We start from the raw sequence: 24,675 nt of genomic DNA on the forward strand, positions 1-24,675 counted from the left end.
TTAATGTTTCCTTTACACTTGATTACATTGAGGTTTTAGAAAACTGTCTCCATGAGTTACACATGAATTGTTCATATTGATCAATTTATCAGAAAATTTGTCAACAGTTTAGATTTATTCCACTAGAAGGAATTTACTTTAATAATTTGCAAAATACATTATTTTGAATACACTGCCTATCTTCAAACAGTGCTACAACATAAATAGTAACTGGCCATAGGATTTAAATACTTTTATAAATTTTGCATTGTAACTAAAAAGATATTCAAAGAGTGTTAAGAGAACTTTTTAAGATTAAGTCTCTTGATAATAAATTGCATTATTATACTGTTCTTATTATAATTAGATCAATTAAATCTATGGAATGAGGTCAAACATTAAAAAGATATGGTTATATATCCAGTAGCATCTTTGAATTCCAGTAGCTCCATTTTTTAGGAAATGCTAATTATGTGATCAAATATTTTCTTGATTTTTACATTGAGACATATGGTATTGAGACATAAGGAGGCTTCAATACTAAATCTTAGGAGAGAAAAAAAGAATTTCCCAATGTGCAATTATTTCTATATTGCTTTCAGCCTTTATTGCTTTTAAGGAATGAAAATATAGAAATCAAACTACAGAGTACAATCATCTTGACTACTACTGTAAAAGTAAGTCATTGTGACTCACATTTCATGGAAATAATACATATAATTATGTTCTTGGATGTATATGTATATAATCTCTGTAAGTAAAATCTCCATTGAAATCATGTTCTAAATAGAACATGCTCAGTAATTCTTCATGAGCACAACACTTTAAGAGTGTATATTTTATAATTTGGAGCTACAACAAACCCACAAAGTGAACACATTCTAGTTTAATCTGTTATCCATTTTGCTAGTGCACTATAGCAAGGATTCATACATATATTACTTTAATGTCACACTCTTGATGACAGTAGAATGCATAATTCAATTTTCTATTGTGATTTCCTTGGAGGAAAAGTTGGACAAAAGCCAATTATTCTTAAATGTCTCTAGGCTGTTTTGAAAAGTTAATATGTTCTGTTAAGTTTTTAAATAATGTCAGGAAGGGCTATTGTACCACACCAACCAATTCCTTAACAGTGATTAACGAGAGGAAAAACTGTGTCATTCTGCCCAGTGCTAACTTTGCTGGTCGAGGGAACAGCTCACAACTTGGTAATGTGTGTCCTGGTAAGACAAATTAATTAAAAAGTTTATTTTCAACAGGATTCATTAGGAGTTTTTGCTTTCTAAACTTTTACATATTTTGTTTCTAAACCTTTAAACATATTTTAAAATAAAAGCTTTTAGAGAGTGAATACACGTAATAAAGTCCTTCACATCGCCGGTATGCTTTTAGGAAGACGTTACAAAGAGTAATTTTTCCAGTCTTGGAATGAAGAGAAAGGAGACTGCAGAACTTATCTTTTTGCCCTGATTAAGTGGTATTGAACACAATACTGACAAGGTCTCTGAATAAGCCGCGATGGTTAGTTCAAATAGAGCCGATTAAAGGAAGATGGAGCACACTGTCTTAGGTTAAGGCACTAATCTTTACATATCTGTGTATTTGTGTGTAGGAAGGAAAAACCGTTTTATTTTTATTTTTTTAAATATATCTTTATTGATTTCAGAGAGGAAGGGAGAGATAGAAACATCAATGATGAGAGAGAATCATTGATTGGCTGCCTCCTGCACGTCCCCTACTGGGGATCTAGCCCGCAACCCGGGCATGTGCCCTTGACCGGAATCCAACCTGGGACCCTTCGTTCACAGGCTGACGCCCTATCCACTGAGCCAAAACAGCTAGGGCAAAACCGTTTTATTTTTAAAGTAGACGTCACGATGGATGGTTCTGATTAACTTGCAAAATCTCTTGAAGGTTGGGCAAAGCTGACTACCTTTTAGCATCTGCATTCTGCCTGTTCCTCGGTGTGTTTTGACTTTTCCCCACACGAAAGAGGGGTGATGGGTAAAGACGGCACAAGTGAACTATAAGAGCCAACAGTTGGGCATCGGCAGAACCAGCAAACCCAGAAGACGCCGGGATGTTACGCGCGGGTCCGGGGGGGCCTGTTGGCACCGGGGGCGCCGGTTAACCCTTTGCGCGCTGAAGAGGGATCCCAGGTTGCGAGGCCGACCCTCAGCCACGAAGAAGGGGCGTCCGGCACTCGTAGGGAGGGTGGGCCCCCCTCTCCCAGAAGGAAACGAGTTGGGAGGCACTTGGGTTGTCCGGCGTGGGCGTCACGGCCCGGAACGGGCAACGAGTCCGGCAGGGAGTGAAGAGAAGCATTTCAAATCCGCTGACAAATGGTCAGCCTGAACCTGCCGTCCCCTGGAGCGCTCGCCCTTCCGCGCCCGCGGCCCTGCTCCTGGGCCCGGGGGAGGGGGGCGCGGGCCGTGGGTGGCTCGGGAGGGGCCCTCGGGGAAGGCGCCCGCGTCCGCCTGCGGCAGTCAGCGCGCTCCAGCCTCCACGGTCGCGGGAGCCCCCGACCCCGCGCCGGCACAGCAGCTGTGACTGACGTCGTCACCGCCCCGCACGCCCCAGCCACCCCCTCCGCCCTCGCCACCCCCCGCCCCTCTACGTCATGGAAACACGGACGTCAGACCCTCCCAGCCAATCGCAGGCGGCGGCAGGAGGAAAGGCGCTTGAGACACGGGGCGGGGGCAGCGGCGAGTCCCAGCGCTCTGGGAAGGAAGAGAGGGAGGGCCGGGCGGAGGCGTGGGCCCCCCGCCCCACGCTCCAGCACCCTTTCCGGACCGCGCGGCAAGTTCTCCTCGCCGGGCGCGCGCTCGCCAGCCGGGGGCGCGCTCGCTGGGTCCTCCCCTTAAACGCCCCCTCCGCGCCGCCGGGCTCCCAGTCCCGGTCCCAGCCCGGCTCTCACCGCGTGCGCGCGCGCCCGCCCGCCCCCAGGCTCCCCGCGGGTCGCGTCACGTGACCGCGCCCAGCCGAGGCGGCAGCGGCGGCGGCGCGAGCTTCGGCGGCGGCGGCGGCAGTGGCAGCGGGAGCAGCTGCGCCGCCAGCGTGGAGCGGGAGGCGTGTGGGTGTGAAGAGAAGGGAGCACCAGACCGGAACGGGTGAGAGTTCTCTCCCCCTGCCTCCTCCGACAGTCTTGCGGGCCACCCGGTGCCAACGGGGCTCTAGCCCTCAGCTGCGCGCAGCCCCCTCGTGCTCGGCCGTCCGCCGAGTGGCCGCGGGCCCCGCCCCTAGCGGGTCGGGCTGCGGTGCTCAGCGAGGGGTCTGCACCCCGCCCGCCGCTGCCTTTGCGGATGGCGGCGGGAGGCTGGCGGAGCTACCCGTGCTGAGCGCGGCGCGCCCAGTGTGCGGCTTTGCGGAGCCGAGGAGGCGGGTCCTGCGGGGACCCGGGCGGCCACTCGGCGGCTGCCGGGCTCTGGGCGGGGGCCGAGCCGGGTGCCGCCTCCTGCTCTGCCGCCTCCTCACTGTGCAGCGTGAGTAGGGAGCCCCGGCTGGTGGACGCCGAGCCTCTCGGCCCCGTAGCCTCATCCCCGAGGTGCAGCCGCACCTCCGCGTGGCGCGCTCAGCCCTGCGAGCAGGCTGCGGACTCGCCGAGGACCGAGCCCCTGTGCTCTGCGCTTCCCGCTGTCCCTCACCTAGTCCCGACCCCCGGCAGCCCCCCCTTCCTTTTCTCCTTTGGAAAATGGTTCCTGCTGCCGGGCGAGGTGAGTGGCGGCCGCCATCCGCCCGCGGCCGGGGCGATGGGGCAGGTCACCTGCGGGAAGGCCCGGCGGAACTCGGGGGTCGGGGAGTCGCGGAGGAGGTGCTGACAGTTGGGTGCCCCGCGCCCCACAGCGGCTTCAGCAGGTCCGGGAGAAGTTGGCGGGGGCGTGCGGGGGGCCTCTTGCAGGTTGTCGCCTGCCGCGCCCGCACGGGCGATCGTAAAGGTGAGCGGGTTCCTGGGAGTGCGCCTTAGCGCCGGGAGTCCCCGCCCAGGGCCCGAGGGACCGGCTCGGCGGGGCTCCGTGTGTGCACTCGCCGCTCTCCTCCAAGCCGCCTCGGCAGAGCCGGAGCTCATCCCGTCGCCAGCCGCCCCCGCCCGGCGCGTGGTGACCTTCAGGGCAGCGGTGCCCGGCTCTCCCTCCCAGCGCCCTGAGGGGGTCACCCCTTTAATCCCCGCCTGCGGCCCCACTGGGTCTCCGACGGGGGCCCCTCGCCAGCCCCTGTGCGGGGCTGCTGGACTGATTCCTATCACACCGACGGCGATTCCCTGGGAGTTGGAGAGCCGTCTCGTCTCGCCTTTCTCCCGGCGTCTCCTGTCTTCCCCAGCCTCCCTCCCCAGGATGTTCCCGGCTGCTTCCGATTCGCATTTTTTCGATTTAGTTTAAGGGGGGGGGGGCACCTTGCGTCCTGCACCCCCTTTGTGGAAAGGGTCAGTGAGAACGAACCGGGTTCCCATTGCGGGGTTGGGGATATGCTCCCTGTGTTACATTTGCAGGAGAATCCTGTGGCTAAGCTAGTTAGCGACCCCTGGTTCTGTGCCGCGGTCACTAGCCTGGCTGGTCTCCGTGCGCATTTCATTCACCAGTTTTCTGCGGGACTCGCAGTGCTGGCAAGTGTGTTCGCATCCTGTGCGGTGCAGCGGGCTGGACGTCCAGGGCAGGGGGTGCTCGGGTGGGCGGGAGGGGTCTCTAAATCTGCGAAGGGCTTGACCCTCCTCCGCCGGCGTATTTTTACCTTTCCTGCGGGTTAGATCGCAGCAGCCAGCCACTTTAGCTGCTATGCATTCCACTTTTCTGGGTTTATTAATAATCTAATGGCTCCTGTTGGTATCGATTGCTGTTCATGATAGATTACTTAGGGATTTTTTTTTTCATACGTGTGTAGGTCTATGCTTGTATCTGGACTGTCTGCCTTTCAACATGGAAGCCTTTGTTGTGTTTAACCTCCTCCACCTGAGGACAGTCTTACTTTAAAATAACGCTCTTGTACAGCGTGGGCGTATTTTCTAAGAAGAAGTACTTGTAAGGATCTGCTTTGTATGAGGCTCTCCTTGAACAGAGGGTGTGTAACCCTTTGGATGGTGGCCCACAGGAGTGAATGGAGGGCCTTCACCGCTTGCCCTGCTGCTAGCCTTCCCCAGACTCCTTATCCTTGTGAGTGGCACAGACGGATCCGGGGAATTAGTAGGATTGGAGGGGAACCTCTTTTTGTATTTGGCCTTTCTGCTGGGTCCCCCCACCCCCTCTTTTTTTTTCTTTTTCCACCTGATGAGTTCAGATTTGAAGTAAATAGAAACATTTTCTTTAAAGGAGACATTGAAAGCTAGTATATGAAATGGGCTTATTTAGCCATGACTTAAGGGGGGTGTTTTTAGCTTCTACCTTGCTTTGGGTGAGACAGTTAAATTGCTGTAATTAAGGGTGAACCTCTGTCCTGATTTTGGCTTGGGTGTAACTGCTAAGATCTTTGAAAAGTGTTATTGCCTACCATATAGTCTGCAAAAGTGAGTCACAATCGGGTGAGTTGAGGACAGAGCGCCACCTTTAATTTAAAATTTCATGATTTTGTTTTATTAAAATGGTGAAAATTCAGAGTACGCCTTCTTGATTTTTATTGCAGTTGTCATTACTGGCATCCTCATTTAGATGTATGAGATGGTTTTGTCTTCATTTTCCTGTAATTCTTGACTCTTTTAGGGGGATTTCTGCAACTATATGGGAAATCATGCTTTTTAAATTGAAGCTTGGGGTTCAATGTAGGATTCTGAGATGAGGTGAGAAACTTGATTTGTGCTTATGATGAAGTAATAGGGGCAATGATATCTAGACACTTAGAAAAAGAAATAAGGAAAGTAATGGCTGCATTGTATGTGACAGCTAGCATTGACACCAAATAAGGGTACCTACCAGGATGATAGTGGTCTTACCATTTTTTTTTTTTTAGCTTGTGTGCTGTTAACATTCTAAGGTAAACATGTACAATTATTAACCTTGCTTGAATAAGGTCTAGTAATTCTTTTTGTTTGTTACTCATCTTCCAACAGTTTGCCTTTCATAGTTTTACAATTACTTGTTTTTAAATAATACAAATAAGGACTTGCAGCAGGACTAACATGCAAAGTTATTAAAGACCATGTTGGAACAAGTGGTTCCTATATATCCTCTCGAATATGTCACATATAAAGGAAAATGGAGTTTTTAATGCTTAGAAACCAAATGCTATAGTGACAGTTGAACTGGTTAGTTTCCTTCCCTGCCCACTTGCTCTGTCCCCCTTCCTCCCAAATAAAAATAATTAAGGTACACTATCTCTTTAGGCACAGAAGACACAAAGATTTATTAGGTCTCAAGTAATGAATAAATTAATGTATGGATAGTACCAAATACAGTTTTAATGATAAACCACAAGCTATTATTGTCCTATCTGCATTTAAGTTTCAACACTTATGATTCCTTCACAAACTATAATAAAACATAAGCTGTTGAGCTGTAGATACATTTTATTAAGTTAAAGCTAAACAAATCTGCTTGAGGTGAAAGGTGGTTTATGCTTTTTCAATCTGTGGAATATGGCCCCAGGTTAAAGGACATTTTTGAGCAATTAGTTCGATGTATGCAGAGTAATTGTACATTGTTATGCACACTTTGATAGAATCCTTGATTTGGGGATTTCATTTTTTTGACAGACATGTTAACTTCATTTTGGATGAAATAATCTCTTACCATATAAATTGAGTTGTATAGGTCCACAGGTTTTAAGAGGAATGGCTAATTACAACTAATACTGGTCTTTTTCAATACTACTAGTAGAAAAAAGGAGTTATTTGCTCTTTGATTTCTCGTTATATTTTTACACATACATGCAGTTGAAACTGGTTGTTTTCACTTTTTAATTTTGGAATTTTGTAATGAATGAGCAAAAGAAGAAAAAAAGAAAAATCCACAAATAAAAAGGAATAAAGATCAGGAAGCAAAAACTTAAGAATTATATTTTTTGCAGTTTGGGTAAGAATATTTACTCACCTAGTTGAAAAAGAATAATTATTTTCTAGTAGGTGTCATGATATATAAAAGGGTACTGAAAGCAGCTTATTTTGGAATTTATAGAATCTGAGATAACACTGAAAGAAAACGATAAACTAGTTTTGAGAATAATTTAAAAAAAGAAATAACTTTTAATGAGATATTTTTAGCTTTTCAGACATTTTGTATACAAACATACACATTGCCTTGTTAAAATTTATTATGGAAATTGTCAAATATATGAAAAATACAGATAGAGAATGAAAACAGTAATTGTGACAATTATCAACTCATGGTCTATCTAATATATCTTTAAACAATAGATGTTAGGAATGGGAACATAGGACAGGTAACTGAATTGATTTCTTATGCTTTATATTTATAGTTTACAGAATATAGTATTCTATGTCTAATACAAATAGTATTCTATATCTAATTGAATCTGAAGGTCAGTTTTTATGCTTTTCATTGTTTCCGTAATGCTCTATTTTATAGCAGGCAACTAAAGACTATGCCTCTCAAATTTTGCTCTCTTGATAATGCCTTTGGTTTATAAATTGCTTTACAATGTTTAAGAATGTGTTTACATAGTATCTTATTTGATTCTCCCAACATATGATCCTGAGATGAGTAATCAGTTGAGCCATCCTGTACCCCTACTCTGCCGCTGCCCTGGAAGGTAAAATGATTTCTAGGTCCTAAGGTCATATAGCTAGCCACCAGATTACCCAGAACTACTTTAGGTGGCTTCTAGTTTTTGCTCTATTGCTCTTTCCATTATACATGTATATGTAAGTTTGTTAAAGTTATATGAATTTATGAAAAATCAGTTTCTGACCAGAGTAAATTTTGTAGTGGAATATAAACAGGTTTGTTTAGGTTTAGCTTTATAAGTTTAATCATTGCTTGTATTTGGTATAATGTAAACAGTTCATGCCCTGATTTACTTAACAACTGAGTAAATAAATTTGAACATATTTGAAATACTGTACTTTTAATATTGCGGATTGGATTATTTTTAAGTTAGCAGTTATGTTTTCAAACACCCATTGGTCTCTGAAATTATTTAGGTGTCTCTTAAATCTTGAGTTAAAAATAAAATGGCCCATAAGTTTCTTCTTTTAATTCCTGCTATAATTTTTTGTGTGTACTTGTTTGTTTTTTCCCCACAACATGTTTATTACCTAAGTCTTTTTGAAATATTAATCTGTGAATGAAATTTAGTTTAAAAGGCTCGCAAGCCAGGAGATTTTAATTCTTGAAATCCAAAACCTTATTATAAATCTAACAGGGACGGTAGTGGTTCTCCAGCATCAGTGTGCATGAAGATCACCTGGGGGAGTTATTGAAAGTACAGATTCCCTGGCATTGCCTCTGCAATTCTGATTCAGCATATTTGGGGTGGGGCCTAGTAGTTTGCATTTTGAAAAACATTGATGTTGAATTTATACCTAAGTTAAACGTATGTAGTAGAGATGTTTTTATAAATTAGAAGGACATCATTGATTTTTTTTGACTTTGAACGTAGCGGAATCAGTGTTTTCAAAGTTTTGACTATTATAGCCACGTTTGATTTATGGATTTGGTGGTTTTGTGGCAATTGTAAAATTGATAAATTGAAAATATTTCCATTATAGGTATGCATTGTCTTCTTTCAGAAGGTCCACCTGTGATTATATATTAAGTTACTTATTAAACACTGTAAACTCCTAGACAGAGAATATTCTCTTTTTTGTTTTCATGCCTCAGTGTCTGCCATTTCTAAGTGACTTGAATGAACATGGGGGCTTATTTTTGTAAAAATAATGCATGCTGTGTCAATATAGTACTGTGTATTTATGCTCTAGTCTAGCTCTTATTTTTTGTTAGCAGAAAAGACATTGGCTTGTTCCTTCAAACTAAAAGGACATAAATTGGTGAATAAGTAGTGATTCTTACTAGTTTCAGTTAAAAAGCAGCCGTTCCTTCAAAAACAGCAGCTTAGTGCCTACTTACCTTTAAAAACTATTAATGATATAAGACTGATTGATAATTTACCATTCTGTGCATTAAAACAGAAGTTACTGCTATTTCACTTAAATGGTAAATAACAGATTATAGTTCAGTAATTTATTGTAAGGTCCATTTGTTATAAACTGATCTGACTTTTTGAACTATTTTATCTGCTAGTTACTAGTATATACACACATGAATTACTTTCTATTTAAAACCAGTTTTAAAATGCAGTTGTTTTTGCTTCACTTATAACAGTGTACTAAATAGTTGCATCTGTATTTAAAATACATATTGTAATGAAATTAATTTCAAAGCAAATTCAGCTCAAGACTGTGCTTTGTATTTTCCAAAACTTGAGGTTTGTTGGCTATGCCTTAGGATATATTTAGGAATCATGAGTTATAATTACAGATGACTATAGGAATTTAAACTAATAAAGCTTTCTGGCAGTGGAATCCAGATAAACTATGGGTGAAGTTTTCACCAAGTTCTTTTAAACTCTTTTTTTAATTAAGGTTTTTCTAGGAGAGTATCACCTATTTTAAACAATATGCAGTATTTTTAGTTACCTCTTTATTAATAATAATATTTGGTATTTCTACGTAAGATAACTCCCAACAATATGGTTTCTCAAAATGTTGGATACCTGCTTTGTGTTAATATTACTGTCACCTGGGCTTCTGGGGGAAGGAATAAGGATAGTTTTGAATGGACCAGTGCTTGCTTACACTGTGAAATCTGAGATTATACTGCTTAACTGTAAACTGGTATAACTACTATAAAGACATGAAAAATTTAGGAGTAAAAGTTATTATTTTCTGAAAAGTAGATCTTAAAAAGGATTTGATTGTTTTAAAGATGCTGTTTAAACAACTTGATTATTAACAATGTGGATTTATTGTTCATTGTATTAATTCAGTGAGTTTTCTCTCAGAAGGATTTCAAACAATCTTTTGCTCTCAAAATTCTCAAATCTGCTGCTTTAGTCTACCTTTCATATTTGTGTCACAATTTATTTTTTGATTGTAGCTTTCCTGCTGTCATTTTTTCACTAAAACTTTCAGTGGTTCCTCATTTTTCTCCTTTATCAACATGCAACTTGACTCTGGAGGCTTTTTATAAAACAGCTCAGTGTTTTCTAAAGTGTTTTTTAGAACACTGGTTCTAAAAAATACTAATAGGGGGGTTTCATGGGGAGAGGGAGCAAAACCAAAATCCAAGATAGGCTGGTTTATGCAGTTCTTTTATATGGGACTTCACCCATCCTTTGATAACGCTAATATGGACTGAGTCTATCTAAATGGATTTTGTCTTGTGCTCCCCTATTTCACAGAATCTCTTTTAGTTGAGCATCTCACCTGATGTTTTTATATATTACCTAACCAGGATCATCACTTCGTACACCTCCATGGGGTACTGCTCACAGAGAACACAGTATGAATGGTGTTTCCTGGGAATTGAGAGCAGCGTTGCAGTACTGTGGTACTGCTGACTGCTCACTTACACGATAGTCACATAGTCTGGCAGTGTCCTACATACAATCCTGCTCATTCCCTTTGCTGTGACTTTATGTGTGTTCTTCCTGTCACCTGATAGGACCCTCCGTCTTTTTGTCTATCTAAATGTTCCCAAAACTCAGCATTAGTTTACCTTTCTGTCATTACTGATTAATTTTTTTTGACTGAATTTTTCTACATTTGTAATCTGGATCATACACTTCCCCATCACTATATATCCTTTTGTTTTGGTCAGTATGTTGAATTGGTATTTTTTTGCCATATTGTTTTAGGACTTAGGCATTTGTTAAGGTAAAGCAGATGAGGTTAAGGAATTTTTCTTGGAGATTTTCTAAAGCCTTTTTACCTTTGAAATTTTAACTTTGCTCAGATGGATTCATAGGACAACCTGTTTTACTTCTGGAGAACAGCTACATTTCATAGAATGTTGTTAGGGTAATAGAATTTAGCTTCTGTATAGAAAGTCTTTACCATTTCTGAATTTCAGTGCAGTAAGTAATTTGTCTGCTTTAGAATTTATTCTGATTATATTCATTATAATAGCTAAAATTTATATCTTAAAACGTCCACTTTCACTATTCACAAGGCATATGACCTTTTTTCCTTTCATCTGGAGTGATGGTCTAAAGATGCGTTTGTTGGATATGTAATCTATTAGCACGTTGCAGTACGTAAAATGCCATAATTTGAATCATATATTGTGATTTAAAATATGATATTCTTGTAATTGCTTTTCATTGGTAGGAATACCATGGAGCTCAGTTTTTAAATCTCTGTTTGCTGCAGGTTGTAATTTTTCTGAAAGAGTTCTTTTCCATGAACTGAGGATTAACTGTTAGCTTATGACCTGGTACAGAATTACTGTAGGCAGCAGTAAGAAGTGTAGGTATGTGGTTTCTGCTAAAGTTTAAAACAGTGATACGGGTTTTTTTTGTTTTTTTTTTTTCTAACTGCCTTTCTTATGTCTAGAAAGGAAAACCTGTACTAGACTTTATCATTTCTTATTGAATGCACATGGAATTTCAAAGATTTAATGATTTGTGTAGATTTAATATGTAATTTTAAACATATAAGTAATTAATGTTTATGTATACTGGTATTTAGTATGTAAGCTAAAAAAAAAATGCTTGAAAAGATTGCTCTCCAGAGATGGTTTTTCCAGTGATTAGCACAGCTGAAACTGTACAGGTGTACTCCTGTTGAATGTTCTCCCGATCCTTTTAAATTTTATAGACTTAATTGTTGGTTGGGTATTATAGACGAGATTCTAAGACTTTCTCTTTCTTTAACATTGGAGTAATAATCATAATAAAATTGTTGATCATAAGTGTTTTGGGTAGTGAAAAAATAAAAAGAAATCTGTAAAGGCAGAAATCAGTGGAACCAGCTAAAGTGAAATGGGTAAGGACATATCTTTTTCTATTGAATTTTGACATTTTCTTATTGGGACACATGAGGATGACATTAGCATATACTCTATTCTCCCTTGCTGTTACCTAGAGTTATGCAAGATTTTCAGTTCCTTTGCTATAATTCTGTCCTTTTCTTCTCTGCTTATGCCCATGGCCCAAATCAAATGAGTGATGCTTTATGCTGACTCACAAACTTCAGATACTTACTTTGGACACTCCTGACAACTAATACTGTGGTAGAGAACTGCTGAGTTAAAGGGCACCAGTGCTAACAGGAAGAGGGCTGAAAACAAGGAAACGTCAGTCTGTAAAGTGGGAAGGTGATGACGCATCAGGAAAAGGAGATCCTCTAGCATCAAAACCCTCTGATGTCAGGTATCAGAAAAACAAACATCAGTCAGTCATTCAATGCAAGTACAATGGATCTATGGTAAAGTTTAAATTCACCTGCCTTTGACCTTAAACTCCTTTTTCTTATATATGTAATTGAACACTGGAACTTACCTGATTCTCTTTTGCCTCTGGGCCTCTTGCCACAGCATTCCTTTAGCTAGGAGTGACAACCTTTCTCAGAGCCTATGTATTTTTTTGGTATTCTTATGTGCGACTGGACCTAAAATTTCTGATTTTGGTTTTTACTCCATTTTTTGTTTGTTTTTTTCATCTTAAGTTCTCTTAAGATTTAAATTTGAGTTTAATCCTCACCTTCAAAAGGCCAGATGACCTTGGGTAAATCACTTGGTTTTTTATTACTGTCCCCCAAAGTACAAAATATAAAGTCAAGGAGTTTTGTTACTATTCTTTCTTGGAAGGTTGACTTAAAATAATTGTATGGACATAGTAGGTCGTCTTCTCCCCACCCCCACCCCAAATTTTCAACCATTCAATTCTTTTAGGTTTGCCTTCTAATACTGTCTTTTAACTATCTTGTTATTGCTTGATGTTTCATCTTGTGGTATGCTGTGAAGGTAATTTAGTTTTTCAATAAATGTATTTAAGATTTCCAGTTAAAGACATGGCATATAACTGGCATTTAACTCTGCTTCCTGCCAAAAGTATCCTCAAGTGAGAGGAAGTGGAGTTTACATATTATTTTGATTCTCAGCCTTCTTCCCTTCCTGAACTTTCAGAATGTTGGCCAGATTTTATCTTCTCTGAGGACTCTGACCAGATTGAGGGAAAGGAGCTAAAGAGTCTGACACTGGCTCTGTGCTTGTTTGAGGGGGTTGTGTAAGGAAAATGTCTTATGCACCCCTATGTTCGTTGCAGCACTATTTACAGTAGCGAAGGTTTTTAAACAGCCCAAGTTCCCATCAGTAGATCAGTGGATAAAAAAGCTGTGGTACATTTATACAATGGAATATTACTCAGCCATAAAAAAGAAAATCTTACCTTCGGGACTGCATGGATGGGCCTAGAGGGTATTGTGCTAAGTGAAATAAGCCAGTCAGAGAAAGACAAATATATGGTTTCACTTATATGTGGAATCTAATGAAAAAATAAACAAACAAAATAGAAACAGGACTCATAGATACAGAGAACAGACTGACAGCTGTCAGATGGGAGCGGTGTGGCGGGGAGTTGGGTGAAATAGGTGAAAGGATTGAGCAAAATATCAAACAGAAACCTTGTAGACACAGACAACAGTATGGTGATTAGCAGAGGGAAAAAGGCAGGGGGCGGGGGGGATAGAAGAACATAAATGGGATAAATGATGACAGAAGGGGAGCCTAGATTTTGGATGGTGAACACAATACAATATACTGATGATGATGATGTACTGTAGAATTGTAATTGTGAAACCGATATAATTTTATTAACCAATGTAACCCCCAAAAAATCAATTTTTGTAAAGAAGAAAGAAAATGTCTGTCAGTCACCCTACAGTGAACTCCATAGTCAGAAAGCCCTGCATGTGAATCCAGAACTTCTAAGATTTATGTATTTATAGCCTTATTAAGGTATAACTGAGATATAGTAAACTGCACATATTTAAAGAGAAAAACCTGAGCTTTGATGTATGTATACTGCGGTGAAACTACCACTACAGTCAAATTAATAAACATAACCATCCCCCTAAAATTTTCTTGTGCCTTTTTGTAATCTTCCCCTCTTCCCCCTCTCACCTTGCTCTTTCCTCAGGGTTCCACTAATCTGCTTACTGTGATTATAGATTAATTTGAATTTTCTAGAATTTTATGTACTTGGAATTGTATAGTATGTGTTCTTTTTTGGTCTGACTTTGATTCAACATAATTATTTGAAATTTATCTGTGTTACATATATTAATTGGTCAATCTTTGTTATTGCTGATAGGATTTCATTGTATAGGTATACCACAATTTGTTTATTCATTTATCAGGACATTTTGGGTTCCAGTAACTTATAGTGTCTGTTCAGGTACTCTGTCCCTTTTTAACTAGATTGTGTTTGTATTATTATTGAGTTGTATTTTCTTTAAATACTCTACATAACCGTACTTTGGGGAACATTTGTGTTTGTACTGAGGGTGGGAGGAAGAATGGTATTGAAAACTCAGTACAAGGTGTCCCAAAAACATTACACACACACACACACTTTTACAGCTGATAGCTCAATTGATGTTTCTTTCTTTTTTTTCAGCCAGATTAAGTATTGAACAAAGGAAATTCATCCTCAAATGCTACTGGAAGTTTGAAAATGCAGATGAAGTACAAACACTGCCTTTATAATTATTCAAAGTTTGTATACATTTTTGTGGACACAGGGTGCCCCCAAACAATGTATACACACTTTAACAGCTGATAACTCACTTACTTTTCACTTCTTTTCAGGTTTAACTGATTTGAAATAATGGGTGAAGGCAGACTATGCTTTGAACAAAGAAAATTTATCCACTAGACTTTATTATGGGGATATATAAAAGATAAAGTCTACAGCACAAAACCAGCAACAGTTGATGAATTGAGGGCACACAAATACCGAACAAAATGATGTTTGTGATTTCATTGCTTTGCATCATCAGCAGTGCCTGGACCAGAACGGTCAGTCATCAGTTTGAAAACCAGTATCAACAAAAAAATTATTAATTTCTCTAGAATTTTTTAAATTTTGAAAATGAACTGTATGTTAATAAACACTGACTTCATAATCATTCAAAGTGTGTATACATTTGGGGGGATACGCTATCCTATCTAATAAAAGAGAAACATGGTAATTGGCGTACGACCGCTACCCTTCCCATTGGCTAATCAGGGCAATATGCAAATTAACTGCCAGCCAAGATGGCAGCCGGCAGCCAGGCAGCTTGAAACTAACATGAGGTTTGCTTGCTTCAGTGATGGAGGACTCCAAAGTTCCCCGCCTGCCGCTGCAGGCCTCTGAGCTGCAACTCTAAGCAACTACGTAACCAATATAGAAGCTAAACAAAACCCCAGAAATCTGCTTTAGTCCACCGGGCTTTAGCCAGCAGGTTCGCAACATTGTAAGCAAAGGCCAGAAACCTACTTTCAGCAGCGGAGGCCTAAGAGCTGGAGCCAAGCCTCAAAGCTAAAGCTGGCCCAGAATAAAAAGAAAAAAAGGAGTTGTTGGGAGCTTCAGTCACCCCCAGCCTGAAAACAGCCCTCAGCCCCTTACCCAGACTGACCAGGCACCCCAGTGGGGACCCCCACCCTGAAGGGTGTGTGACCAGCTGCAAACAGCCATCATCCCCTCACCCAGGCTGGCCAGGCACCCCAGTGAGGACCCCCACCCTGATCCAGGACACCCTTCAGGGCAAACCAGCCGGCACCCACCCGTGCACCAGGCCTCTATCCTATATAGTAAAAGGGTAATATGCCTCCCAGCACCGGGATCAGCGGAGCCGCGAGGCCTCCTGGCACTGGGATCAGCGTGACAGGGGGCAGCGCCCAAACCCCCTGATCGCCCTGCAGCTCTGTGTGTGACAGGGGGCGGGGCCACAACCTCCCTATCCACCCTGCTCTGTGTGTGACAGGGTGCGGCGCCCCAACTCCCCCCCCCCCCCCTCGGGCCCTGCTCTGTGTGTAATGGGGTAGAGCCATAACCTCCCCATCCGCCCTGCCCTGAGTGTGAGAGTGGTGATGCCCCAACCCCCTGATGGGCCCTGCTCTGTGGGTGATAGAGGGCAGCGCCCCAACCCCCTGATGGGCCCTGCTCTGTGCGTGACAGGGGGCAGTGCCCCAACCCCCCTGATGGTCCCTGCTCTGTGAGTGACAGGGGGAAGTGCCCCAACCCCCTGATTGGCCCTGCTCTGTGTGTGACAAGGGGTGGCGCCACAACCTCCCCATTGACCCTGCCTTGAGTGTGATAGGGGACGGTGCTCCAATCTCCCAATCGGCCCTACCCTGAACATGACTGAGGGTGGCATCACAACCTCCCGATCACCCTGCTCTGTGCATGACAGGGGGCGGCGCCCCAACTCCCCAGTCGGCCCTGCTCTGAGCCAACTCCCCAATCGGCTCTGCTCTGAGCCCGACCAGGGGCTGCACCTAGGGATTGGGCCTGCCCTCTGCCACCCGGGAGCAGGCCTATGTCAGCAGGTCGTTATCTCCTGAGGGGTCCCAGACTGCGAGAGGGCACAGGCCGGGCTGAGGGACCCCCCTCCCCCCCCCCCCCCCGAGTGCACAAATTTTTGTGCACCGGGCCTCTAGTGTATACATAAAACAACAAACTGAAAAAGCAAGCAGGAATGTTGTATTATATTTATAGAGATGGAATTAGGTACTAAAAGGAAAGGTGCTACCTATTGCCTCTGAGGCGAAAATTAAGTAGGGGGACTGAAAGAACTGCTGATATTTTTAAAAAAACTGCATGTGTAAGTTTGTCAAAACTAAGAATGAATACATACATGTGTGGATAACCCAGATTTGTCACCTGTCATTCAGTTCTTGTGTCTCTGTGCCGTCTTGTGCGATTTAGATGCAGAAATCAGTAATTACTTTGAATAAAAGAACCCATATTCACAAAAGTATAAGTGAGTAGTGCAGACTTGACTGAAAACTTCTTTAGCAAAGACAATCAACAAACAACTTAAGAGCCTTGATTTCTTCCTTAAGTTGTCCTCTACTTTGCAAGTTCAAATTCAGCATTCCTTTATTTATATGGAACAGTTGGTTGCCATCTGTGGTTTTTTTTAGTTTCCCCTGGGATGTTCCTTACTACTACCACCATTCTACACATCTGAAGCAGCTAATAAAAACACATGAAGACATTATTTTCCAACTAATTACATATAGCCCTCCCTCTCTACTAAGAGTCTGGTATATTATTTCTTCTGAATAAGTACATATTCTTTTTAGTGTTAAGAGCTTAATCCCATGAAATGTTGACTTAAGAGAGACTCTCTAATAAATCTGTTGAGTACATTTTTGTAGGTGTGTCTTTACAATTGGCCATATTTTAAAATTTCATCCCCATCATTAATTTCCTGTCTTCCCTTTGAGGAACTTGATATTTGACTGAATTTCTTCCTCTTGCTTTCTCTGAAGGAAACAGAATCTCAGAGGGAGACAGCAATCATCTCTTGAAAGATGTTAGAATTCAGAAGGGGAAAAAATGTTCTTTTGCCACAGTACCATGGAAAATAGACTAGCTCTAAATACACTAGATACTTAGATAAAGTGGATTTAAAATTACTGAAAATTTAAAATTAATACCTGTGCAGCTACTTTCTATCTGCTAGGTATTGTTTTAAGCAACGTACAAATACTAATCGGTTTAAATGAGTGGGTTCTGTGGAATTTGGGGGAGAGATATTCTCCACTGAAAAATATGAAAAGGGTCATTAATAATTTTAAAGGGAACTCCTAAACCACAGTGACTTACATAATCTTTTTACCAATTAAAAATGTAACAATACGGATTTTTAATGTTTGGAAAATATAGAACATAAAAATGAAACAAGATCACTCATAATCCTACCTCTGAAAAATTGGTTAGCTTTAACATTTTGATTTATTTTTGATCTCTTAAAAAATTTGTACACCCAGTACCATGCTTGAGATAATGTGGGTGTAAATGTGTGCTTTAGGAAAGCTTTATATTAAAAAAGCTTTATATAATTTTCTTATGTCATTAAATGATTTTCATCAACATCATTTTAATGAATGCAATATTTTATCCCATCGCTATTCCCTTATTGTTGGATGTTCGGGTTTTGTGTTTTCCTCGTGTTAAATAACCCTCCAGTGAACATCTTTATTTGTAGCTGTTTATCTTCATCATGATTGTTTCCTTTTAAATTACTGGGTTAAAGAATTGTGTAGTTTGTTATCTTTTTGTTAAAACCTTCTTCCAGCCTCCTTTCTGTGAGGCTGGTTAGGTATTTGGGATTCTTTGTCTTTTCTTGCTGTATGTATAGTTCATGCCACTCATTTCTAGGTCTCTGCTAGTTACTTTCTCATATTATAGCACTTCTAAAAATTCATATTTTGTTATTGTTTATGTGTTTGACACCTCCATGGGATGTTCAGTTTGAGAGCAGGGACTGTTAATCTTTGAGTCAGTTGCCCCTGGCACAATGCCTTATACCTGTGAGGTTCTTAATGACTCTTGAATGAGCATTTTCTGTCCAGTCTTGAATTTTAATGTACTTACATTGGACTCCAGCATAACCCTTCTTTTGTTTCTCCTAAGAAACTGTAATATGTTTTAGGTATTTTTATCTTTTTTTTTTTAAACTTTAGTTGAATGATACTATTGAAGATGAGAAATAATTTTGTTATAACCAGGCTATATAAATTTAAATCTTTCTGATACAGTTCTACCATCCTTGCTTTTTAAGGATAGGGTAGATTTTTCTAAGTGGAATAGAATACTAAGAAGGCCATTAGAAATGGAAGTTACTTTTATTTTAAAATGAATAGATAAACAGCTTTTCTAAAGTACTTCTTTATAGATTAATATATCTATCTTCTTTTCTATAGAGGAGACAACTCTACAAAAATTCAACATATAAACTTTTAAATGCAAATGTATGTTAAGAGGTAATCCAAAAGAGTGAAGTTCCTGTATTGTATATGAAATAAAACTTTGAAGTTTTAGGAAAGTGTCCTACAGATACTTCCGATGACATTGTATTTGACTTTTATTAATCTTCAGAATTTGAGTGGAAAACCTAAGATTTTGGATAAATATATTCCTTCAAAAAATGTTTCTGTGATCACTGTGCTAGACAGGAACAATTGTGACCTGCCAAGAAGAGAGGCTGTTATGCAGAGCTTCAACTCGGCCTCAATCAGTGTGTCTAGAGTTCCTTCTCAGTTTCTTTTTTTGTGCAGTGATTCATCAGGTGCTGTATGCTTCCAAGGAACCAATGTAAGTGTGTGCACATGTCCCCTTCCTGGTCTTTGATATCGCCTATAATGAAAAGGGATATATTGTTTCCAGCTATTCTTAAACATAGAAGAAGGGCGTTTTGGAGTCAGCTGCCAAACCTTAAAATCTCAGTAGTTTAACTACCATGGTCTCCTAATAGTGCTGTCTTTCCTATCACTATTATTTTGAAGGATTTTTTTTTAAGTTGCTCTGAGCTCTGCTTGTATATTCACCTACAGCCAAGGTGGAGAGCCAGGCTTGAGTTCTGAGTTGCGTCATATCTTGGACGTGCCCCTACCATCTTCTTGATGTGTACCTGTAGATGCAGTTTGAATGTTTCTCCAGGCAGAGAGGCTGCATTAGTGAGGGAAAGAAAATTCCTTTGAGAAGATTCTTTGGCCAGGTTCCTCCAATATGCAGTACTAGGTAGCCCCATAAGGTAGGTGCCACAGGAAGTTGAAAGGAAGAAATGTTGAGTGGTTTGGGGTGGGGGAGGCTTCTAGAAAGATTATCATTTAACTTAAAGCTGCAAATGTACTGAGTTTGGAGTCATCCAAAGTCACAAGATTGTAGTTGAAGATGACAGTTGTAGAAGTGGGTTGTATAGGGAGGGAGAGTAGTAGCACAGATTATATAGTTGATTGAATGAGACTATTTTTTGTTTAGTTAGGAGATATACATCAGTATATCTGTATTTTATTTTCTTGTTACTCCTCACCCGAGGATATTTTCCCGTTGACTTTTAGAGAGAGTGGAAGGGAGGAAGAGAAACAGAGAGCGAGAAACATCCATGTGAGAAAGACGCATCCATTGGTTGCCTCCTGCACGTGCCCTGACCAGGGCTGGTGATCAAGCCTGCAACCAACGTCCATGACAGGAATCAAATCCATGACCCTTCAGTCTGCAGGCTGAGGCTTTACCCATTGAGACAAACTGGCTAAGGCTGTATATGCATTTTAAATATCCAAAGGTGTGTTTTTCCTCTCAAGTATTGCCTCTTAATTAGAAAAGTTGTAGGTGTAAAAGGATAAAATGCCCCAAAATATCTTACCATGACATTCCTCTAATGTTGATATCAGGAATAATGTTCTTATTGTGGAATGCAACTTAGTGGACTAATTGCCATCTGGAATACCTCTGAAATGAGAAGGGATGAAAGAGAGAGGAGAGTAGCAGAATGAGGAGAGTTGTGGGATAATTCCTCCCTTAGCCCAAAGGCTATTACTTACCTAGTTTCCTGGACCATGTAAATTGTAAAACAAGTAAAGAACCTGGAAATTGGCAGGAAAAAGCCCTTTTAGAAGCATGCATCAAAACTCTCAGTGCCTCACTCCACTTTATTATGTTTAGTAGTATCCTATCTAATAAAAGAGTAATATGCAAATTAACCTTCACGATAAAGATGGTGGTGCCCACAGCCAATAAGGAGGGAATATGCAAAGTATGCAACAAAGATGGCGATGCCAGCTGGAGTCACGGAGCCAGCCAGAGCGGACGGGAGGCTTGACTTGGCTTGCCTTCCTGGGTTGCCCCAGTGACCCAGGAAGCCAAGCAAGCCGGCCGGAGGAGATCCAGGAAGCCAAGCTGGGCTCCGTGGCCACCGCTCAGACAAAGCCATAGTGACAGGGCCAAGGTAGAGATGGTCAGGGGCAATCAGGCCAGCGGGGGGGGGGGGGGGGGCAGTTGGGGGTGAGCAGGTCAGCAGAGGGTTGTCAGTTGGGGGTGAGCAGGCCAGCAGTGGGGGGCAGTTGGACGTGATCAAGCCAGTGGGAGGGGCAGTTTGGGGCAAGCATGCTGGCAGGGGGGGCAGTTGGGGGTGAGCAGGCTGGTGGGGGGGCAGTGGGGCTTAGTAGGCTGGGGGAGCAGTAGGGAGCAAGTAGGCCAGCAGGGGGGCAGTTGGGCATGATCAGGCCAGTGGAAGGGGCAGTTTGGGGCAATCATGCTGGCAGGGGGGCAGTTGGGGGTGAGCAGGCCGGTAGGGGGGGCAGTTGGGGCCAAGCAGGCCGGTGGAGGGGGGCAGTTGGGGCCAAGCAGGCAGGTGGAGGGGGGCAGTAGGGGGTGAGCAGGCCGGCAAGAGGGAGGGGGCAGTAGGCGGCAAGCAGGCTGGCAGGACGGGAAGTTAGGGGTGGGCAGGCCGGCAGTGGGGGGCAGTTGGGCGTGATCAGGCCAGCAGGAGGGGCAGTTTGGGGCAATCATGCCGGCGGGGGCGGGGGGTATTTGGGGGCGAGCAGGCCGGTGGGGGAGGGCAGTTGGGGGTGAGCAGGCCAGCAGATGGGTGCAGTTGGGGGCGATCAGGCCGGAGGGGGGGCAGTTGGGGGCGAGCAGGCTGGCAGGGGGGGCAGTTGGGAGCAATCAGGCCAGCAAGGGAGGGCAGTTGGGGGTGAGCAGGCTGGCAGGCAGAGTGGTTGGGGCGATCAGGCAGGCAGGCAGGTGAGCAGTTAGGAGCCAGTGGTCCTGGATTGCGAGAGGGATGTCCGACTGCCAGTTTAGGCCTGATCCCTATGGGATCGGTTTTAGACCGGCAATTGGACATCCCCCAAGGGGTCCAAGGTTGAAGAAGGTGCAGGGTGGGCTGAGAGACACCACCCCCCCATGCACGAATTTCATGCACTGAGCCACTAGTTTTAAATACATTTCTTTTTTTTTTTAACATATATTTTATTGATTTTTTACAGAGAGGAAGGGAGAAGGATAGAGAGTTAGAAACATCAATGGGAGAGAAACATCCGTCAGCTGCCTCCTGCACATCTCCTACTGGGGATGTGCCTGCAACCAAGGTACATGCCCTTGACCGGAATTGAACCTGGGATTCTTCAGTCTGCAGGCCTACGCTCTATCCACTGAGCCAAACCGGTTAGGCTTAAATACATTTCTATAGCATTTTGATAACTGGTTTCCCAGCACTCCAAAGATGAGACCAAATTTGGAGAAACTGGAATGGTTGTCCAGGGGCAAGCATAAGTATTACAAGGAAGAATTGAAAATTGACATCTTGACAGTGAAAAGGAGGTTTTTGAAATCTAAACTAGGAATTTACAGTACAAAACAATGGAAAATTTGGCTTGAAAACAGTAGCTCTGTGCTGCTCTTCCGAGGTGGAATATTCTCATCTGAACTAGTTATGAAAACTGCTTCATGAAGCTCTCCAGAAAGTTAGCTGCGTCTCTCAGGCACTTAACTTAGTTCATGCGTGTCCAATTAGACACCAAGTCCCCTCTGATTCTCTGCTGTCATAGTGATCACCTTGAATCCTACCCGGAGTTCTCACTATGGTATGGATATGCCCAGCATGCTCATTATTCTGTGAATACACACACACACACACACACACACATGCACACACATACACATACACACATACACAGTGGCCAGATTATTATGACCACCCCATCAGTACTTTGTTGGGCCACCTTTTGCCTTCAGTACTGTGGCGATTCTTCTTGGCATTGACTCCACAAAATGTTGAAAGGTGATGCGAGGAATCTGACACCATGCCTGATGAATAGCACTGTCCAGTTCTGTGAGATTTGATGGTTGTGGAACCAGCTGCCTGATGGCTCTTTAAACTTTGTCCCACAAATGCTCAATTGGATTGAGATCTGGTGATTGTAGGGGCCACCTAAGCAAGGTTAAGTCTCCCTCATGTTCTTGAAACCACTCCTGCACAATACGAGCACCATGGCATGGCGCATTGTCTTGTTGGAAGAAGCCATCTCCATTGGGATACGCCATCAACATGATTGGATGAACTTGATCAACAATGATACTTAGGTATGTAGTGCTATTCAGACGTTTATAATGGTCTGGCCCTCTAGCAACTTCAGAGGAAAATTATAGCTAATTTGCTTACAAACGTCAGGTGGTCATAATAATCTGGCTACTCAGTGAGTGTGTGTGTGTGTGTGTGTGTGTGTATACATATATATATTATATATATGTGTGTAAAATATATACCTCTGACTCTCATGTATGCAGGGTTCCCATACATATGTATGCATTACATTTGGTTATTTTTTCTTGCTAATCTGTCTCATGTCTATTTAATTATTAGAGCAGCCAGAAGAACCTTGAGGGTAGAGGAAAGTCTATTTCTCCCCGACAAAGTATATAAGGGTCTACCAAATTAAACTCTAAGTACTCAGTACTCTATGTTATAGATATGCCCAGCCTGCTCATTATTCTGTGATTGATATAATGCCTCTTTAATGAGGCATTCCCCAACTTCTCTAGGCAGGGTCATTTCTGTATATGTTGCCATCATTTTATGTTAAGTCCGCATTTCTTTGATTCTGAAATATCTGTTAGAAAATAAGTTATTCATTTAATAATAGTTGTGGGGCATAAAATGAAAAATTTTATACATAAATAGTTGTACTAACTGACAGAAGCATCTAATAGGCACTTTCTTTAACATAGCAACATCTCAAGTTCAAAGCTTTCTGAGTTTTAAGTCATCTAAATCATTTTGGCCAGGGATTAGGAATGACAGCATGGTAACATACTGCTTTATAACCTTTGTTCTATGATCTTAACCTCCTTAACACAATTGACCTTTGAAGCTTAGTTAAGTATGTAGATTTTGTTTACATTTCCTGTTGCTTAAACTCAGTTTTTAAAATTGTCTTTTTAATATTTGTTTTGTCTTTACCATAATAGTAACTCTAAGTGCTAATGCATAAATAGGAAACACTACCCTTTTTTACTTTGAAAATCCTGTGATTTTCCCAGAGGTGGCAAATTCTGTTCCCTTTAATTGCTTTGCCTGGCATGTGACAGGCAATTTGTGTATAAACTAGGTTTTGGTTTCAGTGTTACTTCTTAATTATAGACTTCTGAAAGATTCTGTAAGAAAAAATTAGGGATTCAAATTTTTATCAACTCAACATGGAACAAAGGATGGAATTTTCCATTTTATGGGCTAAAAATGTGGAGAAGTGGAAAGAATGATTCCTGCAATATATTTGAGCCAGCCAGGGAGATATGGTATGTCTAAAATATCATTTGTCATCTTATACTTATCTGTTTGCAACATGGTAAAACTCATGTTTATTAATTTTTTTAAAAGCGTAATTCTGTTGAATTCATCTCACAAAATTGAACTTTCCTAGAGAGAAAGTTCTTCAAGGGCGAGGTCTAGGTTGGTGGTAGTTCTATCCCCAGGACCCTGGCATATTGTGGGTCTTATAATGAGTAGTAATCCTGAGTGATTTACTTACTGGTTTAATTGTTTGACTTTTAAAAATTGTCCAAGCTAATTTTGTGGTATGTTGTTGGAAGATTTTTGTGTAAAATATTTAAAATAAAATTTTCATCTTTATAGGGATAAGCTTCAGCTTAATGCACAAATCTCATAACCCGATTCTGCTGAATAATAAGAATAGGGCTTTCAAGATGAAGAGTTTGACTAGTACACTAGTGACTGCCACAGACTTCAGATCATTG

The 24,675-nt window shown here is 42.0% G+C and overlaps 1 protein-coding gene across 4 annotated transcripts in view; it reads left to right on the forward strand.

Moving 5' to 3' along the window:
* The first annotated feature begins 2,649 nt into the window (after positions 1 to 2,649).
* Positions 2,650 to 24,675, forward strand: part of ATP2B1 (ATPase plasma membrane Ca2+ transporting 1) — a 135,292-nt gene continuing 113,266 nt past the window's right edge. For all 4 annotated transcript variants that reach the window (XM_081083317.1, XM_081083319.1, XM_081083318.1 and 1 more), the window contains exon 1: positions 2,650 to 3,092. The gene's annotated coding sequence lies outside the window, so the exon portion shown is untranslated. The remainder of the gene's footprint in view (positions 3,093 to 24,675) is intronic.

The sequence above is a fragment of the Myotis nattereri genome (genome assembly GCF_964212035.1).
Source record: "Myotis nattereri genome assembly, chromosome: 2".
NCBI lineage: Eukaryota > Metazoa > Chordata > Mammalia > Chiroptera > Vespertilionidae > Myotis > Myotis nattereri.